The following is an 18,333-nucleotide window of genomic DNA, read 5'->3' on the forward strand; positions in this document are numbered from 1 at the left end:
AAAAAAAAAAAAAAAAAGCCAACATAAGGAAAATATAGAGAGATATTTGACCTCTTAAAATAGCAGTGTTGATGGAAAAGTTAAGCAAGCCGGAGTGGCAAGAGCATGTTCTGACCTTCACAACAGTTACTTGTGGTTCTTGATCCAATGCAGCATGTTTTCAAAACTCTTTTCATTAAAGAATTTAAAGGGCCTGGAGCCAGATCCTGACACTCTCTGTGGTACATGCTGAGTTCAGCTATTTATTAGACCTGTGTGTATTGATTTTGATCTTTCCCTATTTTTAACATCATCTTGATTTGGATGCATGGGTCCTGGTGGGCTGAAATTGATCAGGACTGATGCAAAGAAAACTTATTAAGAAGGTAGAATTTATTTTCATTATCTCCCCTTGCCTTTCTTTACCAGGATGACTCTTACTAAGAGGCTTTTCCAATGCCTTCATGGTGTTTACGCTTCTGGAAATACACCATCCTCTCCTCTCTGCAATGTATGCTTCTTGGTTCAAATCCATGTAATTGTGGCCTTTAGATGTGGCCAGCCCTTTCTCATTGACAACTTACTGCTCTGTCTTTCAGCATTCATTTGTCAATTCTGATGGGTTTGAGGGTCCTTACTAAGTGCTTAACAAGGTTTCTCTCTCTTTCTCTTTCTCTCTTTCTCTCTCTCTTGTCAAATCCCAAGATAGAAGCATTTGTGTCCATTATTCCATAGTCCAGGTCATGACCAAAAGCATTCTACTGCCTGAAGGTACACTTCAGACAAAAATTGAAGCATTCCAAGAGAAGTTGTCCTCATCACTCATACGTATTTACCTCCAGAGAAACAGAAGACCAATACCTTTATCCCTTGGTGTCAAAACTGCTTGGCATCATATCCTAATACAACAAGGAAACCATGATGAACAGTTATTATGGTGGGATTTTACTAAATACCATTTCCTCTTTCTCTAGAACATCATGTAAGTATCTATTTTTGCTTTTATTTGTTTGTGATCACAAGCATGAGGGCTTGACTTTCGTGGGAAGCTGTAAGCCGACGGTTATGACATGAGAAACAGGTCATGTGAATTATCTTTGAATTCTTTGCTTTGGCAAATATATGTGCAATTCCTAGATTATTCCAAAAGCAAATACATGCTGAAATTCACAATATCTGGAATTGTGGTAACAAAGACATAATATATATCAAGCAAGGACTGTTTGAGAAAAAGAAATAACTGATCTACCAATACACCTCAGTTGATCTCGAAGTCACTTTTATCTTCTGTTTCCCTTGTTTTATTCATTCCAGATGTTTCCCTGTAACTAATTACTTTGCATGCAGATGCAGTTAGCTTTCTCATTATCTTATTGCATGCATTTAGACTCTTCTGCCTGAGATACTTTCCATGACTTCCCCACATCTTATTTTCCAAATTTCTTTAATTAATTCCTCCAGCTATACCCTCATTCTTCAGTCTTCAAATTTATCCCAAAACATGGCTTTGATTAGTTTCGATAATTCCCATCTTTTTTTCAACCATGGCATCTTCTCTGTTGTTTTAAATAAGGATGATGGCAGCATGGGTGGTCACATGTTATCTCAGCTCCTGCATAACGTATAAAATTCTGCGCATGTCCAATAGAGTCCCCTGAGCCTCAGCTTTCTAACTTGGCTAGCCTATGCTATGTGCCACTCCCAGAGAAATCAGAAATGTATAATGTACATGGTAGTAAAGACTGAGTTTGCAATCTTGGTTTGCTTTGTTGGGAGACTCCTCCCTCTCAAAAGCTTCTAAAGGCTCCAAGAGTGCCAGTGCCCAAAGCTTGAGAGAGCCCTCATCGGCAGCAAGGCTAACAATTGCCAAAGCCCAGTCCATAGAAGCAGCAGATGCTTCTCTTTATAAGGACACCACTGTCAGCATCACCACCCATACTGCTATGGGAGCAACACTTGCTGCTGCTTCTCTTACAAGGATCACTGGTTTCCACAGCAAATTTGGCAATTTGCAAGTCAGTTCTCTGTGAAGATTATAAAGAAACATGCACTCATGCTGTGTTCTAAATAGCTTGGTCTGGAAACCTGGCTGGGGTGACAAGAGAGTGAAGAAAGAACAGATACACAGACACATGCACAGATCTGGTAGTCTGTGCTCACTCCGATGGAGAAACATCTGAAGTGTATACATCTGAACTGGGAGACAGGTTTGTTGTATACAACTAAGCAGGCTTCCCTGATCTTGGTAAGGTAGGAGAGCAGCCTCAGGGTATAGTCATTTTGGAGAAGGAAGCAACTTACACTTTCAGTGGTCACATTTGGACAGTAAGAAGGCTTTGCCATTGCTCTGAGCTTTATCCAGGGAAGGCTTTGCCACACTCATGGGCCCAGGGCATTGGGGTCCTTGATATGGCTGTGTTCACAATAAGAATACACAATCATACAGAACTTCTTCCACTTTGTACACACTCAGTCAAGGCTTTCTTTGTTTCCTACACACTCACTTTGTGTAGGAATATATAGCAGAGATCTAAATCCCTATTTTAGAACTTAGCAATACTGTTCGGAATCTGGCTCAGGGACTAGCCAGCACATTTCTGTATATGATACACTGCGGTGTTTTGACTTTTCCTTTAAAACAACCTTTTTTTTTTAAAAAAAAAAGAAAAGTCATACTTGCATGTCCCCCAGATAAAGAGACTCCCATAACTCAGAGTTTGCTCATTCTTTGTATGAATGAAACATATCATGGTTGGTCCTAGCACAGGATCTGGCTGTGACTCTATAAATTAGCAATAGTAATAACTATTTGTACTGGCTGGTTTTGTGTGTCAACTTGACACAGGCTGGAGTTATCACAGAGAAGGGAGCTTCAGTTGGGGAAGTGCCTCCATAAGATCCAGCTGTGGGACATTTTCTCAATTAGTGATCAAGGGGGTAGGGCCTCTTGTGGGTGGTGCCATCCCTGGGCTGGAAGTCTTGAGTTCTATAAGAGAGCAGGCTGAGCAAGCCAGGGGAAGCAAGCCTGTAAAGAACATCCCTCCATGGCCTCTGCATCAGCTCCTGCTTCCTGACATGCTTGAGTTCCAGTCCTGACTTCCTTTGATGATAACAGCAATGTGGAAGTAAGCTCAATAAATCCTTTCCTCCTCAACATGCTTCTTGGTCATGATGTTTGTGCAGGAATAGAAACCCTGACTAAGACACTATCTTTTGGCATTGTTTTGAAGAGTATTTCATAACCTTTTCATTGCTTTGAGAAACTGCCATGATCAAGACCAATAATAAAATTAATAATAATAATAATAATAATAATAATAGTAATAATAATAATAATAATAATAACAATTTCTTTTAGCTTAGAGTTCCAGATGGTTAGGATACATAATCACAGAGACAGCATGGTAGAAAGTGGCAGGTATGGTGGCTGGAGCGGAAAGCTGAGAGTTCACGGTGGGAACAGCAAACTTGAAGCAGAGATAGCAAACTGTAAGTAGGAGAGGATTTTGAATCTTAAAGTCCACCCCTAGTGTCATACTTCCTCCATCAAGAGCTGTACCACCTTCCCAAATAATGATGCCAACTAGGAACCAAGTATTCAGCTGCCCAACGGCTAGAAGGGGAACAGCTCTCATTCAAACTGTAACAAGGACTAAGTGTGTAGTGTGTGCAAGTCATCTGAAAGGGCATCCAGGGAAGAGAGACAGTATCTCGAGAGCAGAAGCAGGAGCTATGTGCCTGGTACATGAGAGCTTTCACATCACAGTTCCAGAGAACAAAGAGCTCCAGGATCTATGAGTGATGCCCAAGAGCAAGCCGAGAAAAGGGAGTCGACTGCAAGAGGAAACAGCGGGCAGCACAATTATGCTCAGCAGCCATTTCAAGTACACAGAGCTTCCTCCCCTGCATCTGACTCAGGAGAAGCAAGAAAGCTTCCAAATTAGAAAGAGCTCTGAAAATGAGCCCAAAGCTATTTCACTAATGGCTCTTCTCAACACAGCAAAGCACAGAGTGGGATGTTATATACATTTCAGGAGAAAAACAGGTAAATGGTCAACTATGTTTATATTTTCTATGTTTTAGAAGGATAAGGTTTTAAAATATAAATTGTAGTGAATGATAAATAATATTTATTGATCTTCATAAAATTACCCTATGCCTCAGTTTCTGCTGGGTTTGTATCTAGCTCTACCCCCTACCTCCCATAGAATCCAAACTGCAGATGTTGAAGTCTCTTACATTAAATTGAATGGGCTTTGCAAGTAATCTAGATGTATCCTCTTGTATAATCTTCTGTAGATGAATTATGATACTTACTATATATAAATGCTATGTAAATAGTTGATGTACTTTATTGTTTAGGAAACAATAACAAATAAAGGTGTATGCATCATGAACAGCTATATATTCTTCCAATATTTATAATGTTTTTGCTTGAACCTGACCATACTCAAGCTGCAAAATCAGCTGAACTCTCTAGATTCTCAGTGACCAGTGCCCCAGGTCCTTGAGCCATTATTGCTGTCTTAGTCCATCACAATCATTTTATTGAAGCTGTGACCTTAGAGGCTCTGACAGTCCTCTTTGTCAACTTAACACAGCCTATGGTAATTGTGGAAGAGAATCTCTAGTGAAAAATGTCTAGATCAAACTGGCTTATGGGCATTCCTATAGGACTTTTCTTGATTATAAAAATTAAAATAGGAAGACCTGCCCATTGTGAGGAGCACCATTCCCTAAGCTTGCTGTCCTGGGCTATATTTCAGGGAGAAAAAAAAGTAAGCTGAGCACAAGGATGCATGCATTCTCTATTGTCAGCCATGATTACCATCTACAATTACCTGGGGAGGGAATCTCAAGGAGGAATTGTCCAAATCAGTTTGGCCCGAGAGCACATCAGTGGGCAATGGTCTTGAGAAGGTTAACAGATGTGAAGAAGTCTTCATGGTCTGCAGGAGATGCAGCTGCTTTTACCAGAGCTTGTGCTGTGTCTCTGCATTTCTCTCCCACCTACTTCTTCTCCACTCTGTCAAGACCACTCCCACCTTTCCTCTTTTTGGAACATGTTTTTCAATCTCTAGTTTATGTCATCCTCATCTTTATCTACAATCTCTTTTTCTTCCATACATCCCCTTCCCCCTACAGTTATCTCCTGTTACTATAATGAACTGTGAGTCAAAGCAAATTCTTCTTGTCTAACATTTTTTTGTTGGAAATTTTGTCTAAGTAACAAGAAACTTCCCTAGCTTTCACTCTACATTTTGCATTGAAGTATGCTAAAGACAGACATCTGAGATGTGTTTACTCGTTAACCAAAAAAATTAATTCTCCTAATATGTTCAAGATCCGTTTAAAACTCTGAGCAGGAAGTGAAACCTTTATTTCTTGAGCCTTAGACAGTTATTATGAGTTTATGGATTGGAAAAAAATATGATGCATGGTAACTAGGGAGTGGAGGCTTGGCCAGAATTCTCATGGAATCTATTTTCAGGATGTATTTTATTTAAATTTCTGACAAAATGTCATTTTTTAATGAAGAAGTATAATGTGTAAGGAAACGGACTCATGTATGCAATATTTGATTTGAGACATGTCAATAGTAAAGTGGAGTGAGGTAGAGGAAAAAGAGACAAAGGGGCTGAAACATGATAAATCAGTAGTAAAATGTCACTACGGTAAAGTCTAAGTGAAATATACACATGACATGGTAAAATTAATTTATTTTTTGCTATATGCATTTAACTGTTATTCATAATAAAACTGAGAGTATATTGTTTCCTAAAAGTAAATTATTCATATAATGTATATACAAACAGTACAGCTACATTTTGAGAAAAAGTGATGATTTTCTCTCTTTATTTTGATTTACCTACTGTCAATTTGGGATATATTATTCAATACTGTCCTTTGCTTATTACAAGCATCACATACACACATGCGCACACACACATACACACACACACACACACACACACACACACACACCACATATACACACAAGCAATAGCAAATGGAAAATTAGTTCTTTGCAAATTACATTTTTACTTTATAAGTTCTCCATTGATATTTTTCCATATTAAGTCACATAGGTCTATGCAATTCTCCAAAGGTACAAGTCATTTTATATTATGAATTACCTAATTCGTCTTACTACAATATATTGACACCAATCCAAACTATCTTCAGTTCATGGCTGCCAAATCGTTTATCATTTTTATGATATATGTCTTGTATAAGTGTCATCAAATCTTGTAAATAACTTATCTAGAAATAGAAATTCTGGTTAGAGAGCCATATAGATTTACATTTTGATTAGTTCTACCAGTTAATTTTCTTAAAAGGCTGGGAGTTCCTGCTTTCTAGGTCACATGAGCCACAGCAGTTGTCAGGATCTGTTTTAGATGAAGCAAGATTAAGGAATAGAGAGAATGCAATATAAATGATGTAGTGAGACCACACAGTGTGTTTATGCCAGAGTATGGAAAGGAATGTAGATTTCTAATTTGTCATATTTGCTACTTCCTTTTTAGAACATAATGTAAAGGCATTTTGCAAAAATAACTGTGTTCTTTATCATTGAAAATAGATTCTTCTTTCATATATTACATCCCAACCATGGATGCCCTTCCTATCACTCCTCCCAGTTCCCTCCTTACCTCTCCTGTCCCCCAGACCTGCTCCTCCTTTTTCAGTTTTTTTCAAAAAAAGCAGGCCTCCAAGAGACAACAACAAAATAAAACAAAACAAGATACAGTAAGACAAGGCAAAAGCCCTCACATCGAGCCTGGACAAGGCAACCCAACAGAAGGACAGGAGTCTCAAGAGCAGACAGAAGAATCAGACATAGAACTGTTCCCATTGCTAAGAGTCCCACAAAACACCAAGCTAACAGCCATAACACATAAGCAGAGGACCTGTTGCAGACTCTGTGCTCACCGTTTTAGGCTTTGTGAGTGGCTATGAGCTCTGCTTAGCTGATTCAGTGGACCATGATCTCCTAGTGTCCTCCATCCTCTCTAACATCTAGTCTTTCCTCGTTATCTTTTTCTGAGTTCCAAAGGGAAGGACCTAATGAAGACCTCCAATTTAGAGCCTCTCTGCATAATGTCTCTGGTTTTCTGTGCACACTTCTTCCCATCTGCTGCTAGAGGAAGCCTCTCTGATGATGACTGGGCAAGGCACCAATCTCTGACTATAGCAGAATATCATCAGGAGTCATCTCATTGATTTTTTTTTTTTTAGTAGACTAGTTGTGTTTGGTTCTACTCTATGTCTCTGAGCTATCCAGTCTCTACTTTCTGTCTACGTAAACACTGTTAGTCATGGACTTCCTCTTGTGGAGTGGGCCTTAAGTTAAAACAAAGATTGGTTGCCTTTCCACATGTTCTGCCCTCAATTGCCCCAGCACATCTTGCAGGCAGGACAGATTGTAGGGAGAGTTTTTGTGGTTGGATTGGTGTCCAGGTTTCTGTTTGTGTAGCCTACACAGTATCTTTTCATGCTAAAAAGACTAGACTGTGGATGTGAAGGGTCTAAGTCTACACCAGTTTAATCTCTCTACATTCATTAAGCTGGGTGGAAGCTGTCCTCAGCTATGGGGTCTGGATGCAAGTTTTCAGAGAGCAACCTTCTGTCTTACCATCAAACTGGATTGTTAAGGGATCTCCATGGGACCCCTAGGCAACAACTCAACTGAATGTAATCCAGTCCCAGCATGGGAAGCTTGTCCTAGTTACAAGTGAAGCCAATTCAAACTACTTATCCCCCTTACTAAAAATAGCCATATTTACCTCATCAAAATGGAAATTGGCTCTTTAGTCAAGTTTTGTTGCTTGCATCGGCTTCATTTCACTTGCTGCAAAAATACCTTGACAAAAGTGACTTAAGGAAAGATGAGATTCTTCTAACCCAAAGTTCAAGGTCCAGTCCACAATGAAGGTGGAGTAGTCCAGAGAGGACAGTGAAGCATTCTGCTCTCATTTTTGGTTAATCCGAGATCCAGACCATGAAATGATGCAGCTACATTTAGGATGAATCTTCCTATCTCAATTAACTCAATTAAGAAAATCTCTCACAGATACATCAACTGGCTAACCAATCTAGACAGCCTCTCATTGAGAATCAGTCCCCAAGAATTTCAATTAACCATAGCATCCTGTGTACTAGTTCAACTCCAGGACCAGTTTTAGATTTATGGGTCTAATATTGGGTGATGTGGTACAGGGTGGGGTATAAACTGTGAGGGGTCACCTCAGTGTATTATAAAGTACAAAGTGATAAAAATGTTTCCAGAAAATGCAAGGGTCATGATAACCTGTTGAAAATTAGGCATCAATTTGTACCATCCTCTTGGTACAGATCTCCTAGGTCCACCTTGCAAAATAGTCTATCATTTTCCTAAGATATGTCTTTCCAATTCCAAGAACTCTAGGCTAGGTTTAGAAACACACATTTTAGGCAAGGATCTAGATAAAGAATAAAAGGCTAAGAATAATCAGTTCCATAAAGAGGAGTCACAGGGAAGAATGAAAACCTGGAAACATTGCCTGGCATGTCTTTGCTGGCTTCGGAGGGCATGAGAAATTTATGCCCTGCCATCTGCATTATCTACTTCAAAAGTACTTTCCCTCAAACCTTTTAGAGTAAATGGCTTTTTAATTTAAGATGCATCCTTTCTCCAAGAATAAACGTGATGTGTAGCTATTCCCCACTCACAGACTAAATAAAAACATTTTAGAGAAAAGATCTTTATGCTAAAACCTAAGAGAATGTGTATTTTACACCCTTTTTTGTTTTTTGTTTTTTTGGATTACAACACTTCAGAAAATGATTTGGATAGTATGTTGTACCAAAATTAGGGAAATACATAATCAACATTAAGCAGCATCAGGCTTTAAACAGGAGAAACAAAGACACAGGGATGGTTCAAGGTTTGAACATGTGAGAGTGAGGCAAGAATTTAAAACTTCTAGGTAACTGTACAATTAGCTTTGACTGTGGCTTTTATAACTCTTGGAGCAAAACATCAACCTTTCTCCCAGCTATTTGAAGCTCTCTCTCAGGTGGCTGGTGCAGGGTTGAGGGAGCACTCACATCTTGCCATGCTTCCTGAACCAACCTCCTTACACAGAAGCAGCAGCAACAGTATGGCAGTGGGTAAGCACTCAGCAATGGATCCTTTTTGCTTTTCTATTTTAGTAATTAAATTTGTTCTTTGACATTTTCATGCATGTATGAAATACATTCTACTTATGCTTATTTTCCACCCCTGTCAACCTCCCAATATCAGAAAAATCCTTTTTCAGAATTCATGTCTTTTTGTTTTGTTTTGTAATCTACTGAGTCCTTTTGTTGAATCATAGACAAAGCTGACAACTATCCTGATATGGTGTTAAATCAGTGTATTTATACATCTGTCTTCATTGAGTTAATTATCATCCATGTAAAAAACATAGTAACAGAGGACTGGAAGCTACCTCTAGCTTAGAATAGTTTCTACCCCTCTCCTCATCATACAAACATTTCTGGGAAGATTCTGAAATAGACAATGTAGCTAAGCTGTCCTAACTCTTAGAAGATGTTCACTTTTTAAGAGGTAGAAGTTCCTCAAGCGCATTATTTTAATTTAATTTCATTTTTTACTTATTCTCTTTATATCCCTCTCACTGCCTGCCTCCTGGTCACCCTCTCCAACAATCCTTCCTCCAACCCCGAGACTTCAAGTCTCTGCAAGGCTAGGTGCTTCCTCTCCGACCGAGGCCAGACAAGGCAGCCAGGCTAGAAGAACATATGCTATGCACATTTTAAGTATAATAACAATATATCAGCCTATCAAAGAAATCAAGCAGACCTGTTTTGATGCTCATAGATATTAGCTGTGGAGAAGTACCCTCTCAGTGCATGCTTTGTCTCCTGTAGCTCAGTAGTTCTCAACTGGATAAATTTGTGTCCCCACCGAAGACCCTTGGCAAGGTCTGCAGGCATTGGGAGTGATTATAACTGAAAACCTACTTTTTAGAGGCCAGAAATGCTGAAAAACATTCTGCAAAGGGTTCTCATGTACAATAATGAATTCTTCATCTCACAATGTCAATGTCAAGAATGCAAAGTTTGATTATGTTTGACCTGGTCCAGGAATACTGGTACCTCACCAACAGATGCAGTGACTATGTTTATATATCCTATATACTTATATATATCTTTATAATCTTATCATCTTGTGTGGGGTATGGTGAGTCACACCTAGAAGCCCAGCATTCATGAGGCAAGCAGGCAGGTCACCATAAATTGAAGGCCATCCACTGTGCATCTAAAGACGGTCTCAAAAAAACCCCCAAAAATTCTTATCCCTGTCTTCACTCCCTCTTACTTCTCTCCTCACTAAATCTCCTGAGATAAAAATATAGAGGACAGATTGCTTGATAACCAAATGAATTGATGGTGATTTAATGATTGCAAGCTAATTCTTCAATAGAAATTTGAGCAATGCTTTTCCTTTATTAAATACAACAGGTTGAACAGGTTGAATGATGCAGTGAGCAATTCTCACATAAAATTCACATTGGATCAAACACTATTTGAGTAGGTCATGTTAATAGCTGAATGTTAGACTACTTCAGCATGTCTTCCTTCCCTCCACCCTACCAGGTATCAAGGAAAATATTCAAGCCAATGCTGAAAGTGGTTTTTTTGTTTCTTTGTTTCTTTATATGCTCCTATAAAAACTAAACCACTTCTGTTAATCTGAAGAACAAATCTAAAGAAAAGAATTTCTCTTTGGTCTTTAGTGCTTTAAGTCGACCAGCGTAGACAACTGTTGACAAAGGTTAGCTCAATATATTCTCTGGCTTAATTAAAGTGTCATTTACACCAAAAATCCTAAGACTCTAGTTGGCTAAGTAGTTAAGTAGTTGCATATATGGCAATAGATATTTTTCTCATGCATGTTCTGTATGGATATAGTGTATCTATATAATCTAAGTCCTATATGCTTTATCTTTGACATACTAAAGGGAACTAGAATTGCCTCTTCAACAAATACCATGGTTGAGTTCAATGGCTCTGCTGTAAATGTTCTGTCTTGGATGTCAGAAGTTGAGAAGCCATCTGAGTTCTTCCTTAAATTCCCACCACTTCCACCTCTGTCTAGAATATCATGATGCATACCTTTTCTACATCATCCAAAAAATAGGAAAATGTAATTCCTTGTTGAAATTTGTGGAGATTTGAGGATAGTGCCTATAGATGATTGAACCAAGTGCAGGTGGCACATTGCACACCTGGGATGCTGCTTTACCCTAGTCTGTTTCTGTGCGGTCATGTGCACAGCAGTGCAATCGGCTATTGCCCCATACGATAACTACATAAGACTGACCTGGCTCTGACACCATAACCCCATGGGCATTTGTGTCAGAAGCCAAGGCAGTTAACACTGTATATGCAACACTAAGGAATTAGGTGGTATATTATCTGACATGAGTCCTCCTATCTCACACCAATTGCAGGATGATATCCTTGTCTAGTTTAGTCATCCACCAAAAAAAAAGGGGGGAGCTTATTCTGGTGATTTTCAAATTCAGTGGGTCTTGTTTTGTCTTTTGTTATCAGTCACTGATTAAGGTGGCTTTCACTTACTAAATCCTAGTTAAAGGGCATGGGAAAAATCTCTTATACTTTTCTTAAAAATAGGATAATTTTTATGTTTTTCTCAAATAGTGGAAATAGTCATTTATCTGACCGTGCTGACAACACCCCCATCCCCAGGTCAGGTCTGCTTCCTTACTGTGTGTAAGTGGGGCACAAGGATCATGAATCTACAGCCATCACTGAGCACCAGAGCTGGGGACTTCCTGAGCAGCTTCTTTTCTGACTTTGCACAGAGGAGGAACTGAATTCTGTGCTTGTCACTGTTTCCATAGAGACATAGAGAGATCCTTCCTTAACGCAGCAAATCCTCATTTGCAGAATTGCCAGAACATAACATGCAGCTGCTCTCCATATCTGTGCACTCATAGCAGTGGACTCAATAATCTATTGACTTAAAAAATGTAATTTTCAAAAATTACTTCTAATTCTTTTTTTTTCATTTTTTTTTTTTTTTTTTGGTTTTTCGAGACAAGGTTTCTCTGTGTAGCCCTGGCTATCCTGGAATTCACTCTGTCGACCAGGCTGGCCTCGAACTCAGAAATCCAACTGCCTCTGCCTCCCAAGTGCTGGGATTAAAGGTGTGCACCACTACCACCTGGCTCTAATTCTTTAAAAATATTTTGAAGATTATATATATATATATATATATTGTGTGTGTGCGTGTGCATGCAGAACCCCACAGAGTCGAGAAAATGTCACTCAATCAGTTCACACTAGAGTTAAAAGCAATTGTGAGTCACCATATGGGTGCTGTGAACAGAATACTAGTTCTCTGCAAGAAAAATAAGTTTTCTCAACTGCTAAGCTATCTCTTCAACCCATCCTTGTAATTCTTTTGAGTGGAAGTACTGTGTATGCCCACATGGGTATACAGATTCACACTATGTGTAGATGCGGAGTGGCCTCCTCTATTACTTTCATACTCACTTGAAGCATTGCCTCTCCTTAAACTAAGAACCCATTTTCTGGCTAGACTGACAGCCAGAAAGCTTCAGTAATACTCCCATCTCTGGTTATACAGGCTTTTGGAATCTTAGCTGGCTCATTATATGGGCTTTAGAATCTGAAGTGACATTCCCGTGTCTGTGAGCAAAGTGTTCAGATGGCACAAACCAAGTGTGGTGGTTTGAATAAAATTGGCCCCATAGGCCCGTGGGGAATGTCTCTATGTAGGACTCTTAGCTCCTTCTCCAGCACTATGTCTGCCTGCACACTACCATCCTTCCCACCATGATGATAATGGACTAAACCTCTGAAATTGTAAGACAGCCCTCATTAGATGTTTTGTTTTACAAGAGTTGCCATGGTCATGGTGTATTTCATAGCAATTAAATCCTAACTAAGACACTATGTATCTAACCCTAATTACTTCTGTTCCGAATATATCCTCATCTTTGTTCTTGTCATAATTTCTTAAACAAGAATTTTAGCATCCATTTATGTGGCATTTACATTGAATTGGACATAATAAGTAATCTAGAGAAGATAAAGTGTATGGTTAATATGTTTAGGCTATATGTAAATGTCAGACCATTTCATGTAAGAAATTGGAACATCAGGGGACTTCAGCATCCCCTGAGGGAACCTGGAAATCAGTCTCCAAGGATATCCAGGGACAACTGCATGTGGTAAAGCCAGACTCATCTGAAAGGAAGGTGATAAATGCTACTGTCAGCATGAAAGAAATCTTGTGAATAATTATGGCTGTGATGTGGATTTGACAGATAGCACGTTAGCGGTTTCAGTCAGATCCCGGGAGCCACAGTGTCATGGGCACAGCTGCTTGAGATGGATGCCATCATCGCTGCAATGTTCACCAGCACAAGGTTCCTAGTGTGTTAGCACAGTAAACACTCTTCAGGTGTCTACAAGTTCATAAGCAGTCTGCTCGCATTCACACATCCGAAGTGTGAAAACAACGTAGCGGTATTTGCAGAAAATCTAAAACATCCCTGGCATTGAAAACATGTTGTCAAATGGGAAGAATACCGTTTATAATCCAAACTTCTATTTCACAATATCATAAAGTATGAAGATCACAGCTAAATTGTGAAAGAAATACTTGAATTTTCTCCACATATAGCAAATCATCATGTCATGTGACCTCTAAAATGATTTCCCTTTTTCTCATTGTCTTGTTAGGGCATAACTGTTTCTCTCTCCCTCTGTAACTATAGACTATTGTCCTCCTGTCTTTCTTTGTCGCAGATAAATTTTAAGAGACTTCTCAAAAAAGTAAAAATTGAGTTACTAATAAAATTTGATCACCAGATTAGTATCATGCATGCTAGCTTTGTGTGTATGTGTGTGTATGCCTGTAATAAGTACCAGACAATGATTATGAGTCTGAATAGTTTACATTACACCTGTATGTCTTTGACCCAAATATCCAAGTAACTTTCACTGTACTGTTATTCACAGAAAGGAAAGAATAAAAGTGAACATTAAGCCAGAATATTTTACATTGCATTTATGGAGAGTGCAAAGATGCTCACCCACAGACAGAATTTCTTCTGAGGAGTCACTGAAGTCAGAGCCTCGGCTACAGCTCAGGATTTAAAGACAAAAGGTAATATTGCAAACTAAACAAAAAGCTAATGAGGGTAGAAATAGTATAGATAACTTTAAATATTAAATTAAGTATCTAAAAATGGATCATGCCTTTTGAAACAAATAACCATTTTTCATTTACTTCCTGTACAGTAAGCAAAACGGATTTAGAAATAGAAATCAATGTTTCATTACCGGAGAACCTTGCTGAGGGTTAAGAATATTTTTTGGCTGTTAACATTTCATTAAGATTATTTAACAACTAAGCAATTCATTTGCCTCCACAGTGCTAAAATTGATATATTTTTCAAAATAGCGTCCAGAGTTTTCAGAGAAAACCCATAGATTTTTGAGCCAGTGTCAATATCTATCATGGAAAGGTGTGAAATAACACGAGCCAATAAGTGTGTTGAGTCTAGGGGCTAAAGAATATATTAAGACATAAATAAAATCTTGCTTTAATAATATAAAAATGGCAAAGACATAACACAAGCACCTTTTTATGGAAAAAGCATTCAAAATTTGCTAGTTTAAACTAATTATACATTAATAGTGAATGTATCTTCTCATTTTCTAATTTTCTCTTCAAAAACATGGGTATTTTTTTTATCTATTTTTATATGGAGAAAATATAGGCATTTTTCTTCCCCTCTTCCTTCTCTTATTTCTCCTCTTCTTCCTCCTTCTCCTCTTCTTCCTTCTCTTCCTCCTCCTTTTCTTCCTCCTCCTCCTTCCCCTCCCCTCCTCTTCCTTTTTCTTTCCCCTTCTCTCTCCTTTTCCTACTTGTCCTCCTGTCTCTCTTTATATAACTTCAACCTTTCAGAAAATCCTGCAAAGTGTTCCTTATGTTAGAATTTTTGAAAAGCAGATTTTCTGCTGCTCTCCCTCCTTTACCTTTATGTGTCTTTGTCTCTTCCTGTCCCTCCTCTCTCTAGCTCTGGTCTCCTTCCTCTTTCTCTTTGCCTTCAGAAGCATGTTTCTCTTGTATCAAACACAGAATTGCTCTCTGCCTGAGATCCCCTTCAGCAGGTGAGTGGAGTCTGTGTTTGAAGGGCCATGGCAGCTGAGATCCCCTTCAGCAGGGGAGTGGAGCCTTGGTTTGAAGGGCCATGGCAGCTAGGGAGGTTGGCTGGCAAAAACTGCCTCTTTGTGGGTTCACTTTTTCAGTTTGCCCTTTGCTCCTCAGAATCCTAAATCCATCTCACTGATTTGTTTCCTGTTCCCTTCTCTACACCAATTCCTAAAAGTCCACTTACCTCCTCTTGGTCCTCAGCCCTCTCATAGAGGTTCTTCCTCCTGGAGGCGGGGAGGGGCATCTCATCTTTTGAGCGTACATTTAGTCTCCAACCTTCTTGGCACTGTTCTAATCTACTGTGCAATTTTCAAATCTGGAATTTAGTTTCTTTCAATGGTGATGGATTCAAAACTGGCCCTACACTGATCAAGCTCTCTCCCTGGTGTCTTTAGGAAGGTATTTTCAAACGGTCTTTATGCTTTGTGATATTTAGTGAAAAGAGCACGCAAGTTCAAGATAGCTCCTGGATTTGCACTTTTGTTTTCTACCTAGGATTAATTTGAATCTTAAAACTTTTCTGTCTTGTGACTACAGGGCATGTTGAATGCATGGAAGATGTTCAATCTTGTTTCTTTCTCTTGTTGACTCCCTTTTTCTTTTGAAGGAAACATCCAACCGTCTATTCACTGTTGCCTGAACTATTGGTAGTGAAGGATCAATGACTTCTAACTTTCTAGAGTATTTATGCCTTACTGTATGCTGGGGATGCTTTTCCAAATGCAAGTTGAAGAAACTGAGTTCTGGGCAGAGAGGTGGACAACACTTAGGATGCTGGCACACAAAAGAATGCTGCAGCTGTCCTAAGAAGGAGAGGAGGATGGCGGCAGCTATCATTAAGTAAAAAGAAGAGCAGCTTTTAGTTAGCAAATAAAAGAGGCATCACACTTAATAATCAGATATTTGTAATTGTTGTGACATAAATCGCATAAAATTAATCTATAGATTCAAAACAATACCAGCCAAAATCTCAATCTTTCTTTCCTTCTTTATTTTTTAAAAGAAAATGTTAAATGGCGTCTAAAATGCTTCTGGAAATATAAAGTATCTAGAGTAATGAAAGCTATTTAGAAGATAAAGAACACAACTGGAGAATTTATTCTATCTAATTCTAGTCATTAATATAGAGTTCAACAATGAATTATCAAATAAATAGTATGGAGTTAATAATAGTATGGAATGAATAAAGAATTATATACAGATTTACACATGAATAATCTACCATCATAACTCAAAAGGAAGAGACATAGCCTTGAAGTGTACTTGGTAAATGTATAGTAACTTATGGAAAATAAATAAAGCCAAGACAATCCTGATTCACACAACTTTGATTCATACAAAATTAGCTCCAAATGTCACACACATACACACACACACACACACACACACACACACACACACACACACACACACACAAATGTAATACCAGGACCAGCAAGACCATTCATCTAGTCTGATAATCTCAGCTAGACCCTGGAGACCCACATGAGAAAAGGAGAGGATTTGCCCTATACTATGTCCTCTGTCTTCAAGTGTGATGCGTACAAAAAAATTCATAAGAGTGTGATTCAAAATACAGGATCTAAAACGAATCAAAGGAGAAAAATCTCTGTGTCCTCGGGTTAGGCTAAGGCTTTGTAGATGTGACACTAAGCATAAAGCACAAAGGAAAATAGTATTAAATTGCAGTTCCTAAAATCAGCCACTTCTGCTGTGTACTAGATACTGTTATGTTCACAAAAGACAAGCTACAGATTAGGAGTATAAATTTCCTAAACAGAGACTATGTGAAAGACGTTTATGCAGTTATTCAAAAACCCATACACCGCATCAGGAAGAGGTGAAATGTGATAGCTCACATCTGTATTCTAACACTTGAGTAGTATAAGTAGATTGATAGAATTCTAGGCTATCTAGGACTATAAAATGAGATGAGACCCTGTCCCAGAAACCTCAATAAGACAAAACAAATACCAATGGATGTAATATAAAATGTCCAGAAATCTAAATGTACATTTCACTGAGGAAAATAAACTGATCATAAATCCATGTACAAAAAGTACATGGGAAAGCAGCAGCATTTTAGCTACTAGGGAAATAGAAATTACCTCCTGAGAGATAGTAGTACACAGCTGTTATAATGACTAATATAAAAAGCATAGCATTATTATTATCAAGGATGCAGAGTAACTGGAACAGTCATGTCCTGAGGAGAGAACTGGGAGATTGTACAGTCATAAAATTAGGTGGCACTTTTTTTATGTAGTTAGGCTTGTAGTCACTACTTTGTGGGCATCCTTTTGAGATAGGATCAATCACCCTTTAAGATACGGATGCCGAGGTGAATGATGTTGTTCTGGCACCAGGAGGATACGAAGAGTTGATTACTCACATAATGAGACCATAGGAAGGAGAGCAACCATCTAGCTAGTCTAAAACGTCTCAAGCAAAGGCTCACAACCTTCCTTGTCTGCTACTGTGAGTGGTTATGGTGTTAGAGAACAGTAAGCATTATGTCATGGCTTGAACTGCAGTGGCATGAAGGCTCAAAACTCCGGAGCTTACTTACTGCTCAGTCATACATGAATGGAAGATAGCAGGGGAAAAAGAGGAGCTTGAAAGATGGCTGAGGAAAAACATCAAAAGTGTCAGCCTGAAAAGATGAGTCAGAGAGGATCACAAGCTCAAGACCAGCCTAGGCAACAGAGTGAAACCCCAACTCAAACAAACAACACAAAACAAAAACAAACTAATTTTAAAAAAGGATATATTTCATTATACATAAATTACTCCCCAGAAGTCCCACTTCACAGATGTCCTATCTCAGAATATTTACTTATGTAATAGAAATGAACACATCTACAAACACCCATATGAAATGTTTATAATTAAAAAATGGAAATAATACAATATTCATCGCCAATATTGTACCTGCTTTCAATGCAATGCTGTTTAGTAATAATAAGGAACAGTTCATATTTCCTCGCATGGGCAAGACAGGAGTGATGTTCGAAAGCACTCTGCTAGCTAACAGGCACAAGACACAAATATAGATACTTAAAAAGAAATGTGTGTGCCCTGAGCTG

The sequence above is a fragment of the Mastomys coucha genome, unplaced genomic scaffold (assembly GCF_008632895.1).
Source record: "Mastomys coucha isolate ucsf_1 unplaced genomic scaffold, UCSF_Mcou_1 pScaffold15, whole genome shotgun sequence".
In the NCBI taxonomy this organism is placed as follows: Eukaryota; Metazoa; Chordata; class Mammalia; order Rodentia; family Muridae; genus Mastomys; species Mastomys coucha.